The following is a 477-nucleotide window of genomic DNA, read 5'->3' on the forward strand; positions in this document are numbered from 1 at the left end:
TTCTTTTCTTTTTTCTTCTCTTTCTCCATTTCCCCACCCCCCCCCCCGGCCCTCAGAAGTGTAGTTTTCTCCCCTCTCTCTGCCTTGGAACCACGGTTTGTCTTTTTTTTTTTCCTCCCTTTTTCCTCTCTTTCTTTCTCTCCCTCCACAGGCTTGGGGCCTTTCTCATGTTCAGTTAGAGCCTCACGACCGGCTAGAACATGTGTGCTCACACGCAGTGAGTGCGCTCAAGCCCAGAGCCCTTGCTCTCTAACCGGAAGCGGAAGCCGGACGGCAGCCTTCCAGGTCTTCCTTTAGAGATTCCGCGCACCACGCCCCTCCGTGAGGTGGGACTCAGAAAACTCCGCTTGTCCTGGAATACATATTCTGTGTCCGGCAGGGGAACCGGATCCTGAGACGTAGTGGAGGGAGCCGGTCTCGGGGTCGCAGTGGGGGAAAGCAGGCTCCACGTACATTCACACTGGTGGTCTGCCGGCC

The sequence above is a fragment of the Fukomys damarensis genome, unplaced genomic scaffold, assembly GCF_012274545.1.
Source record: "Fukomys damarensis isolate Sample0158 unplaced genomic scaffold, DMR_v1.0_HiC HiC_scaffold_22, whole genome shotgun sequence".
NCBI lineage: Eukaryota > Metazoa > Chordata > Mammalia > Rodentia > Bathyergidae > Fukomys > Fukomys damarensis.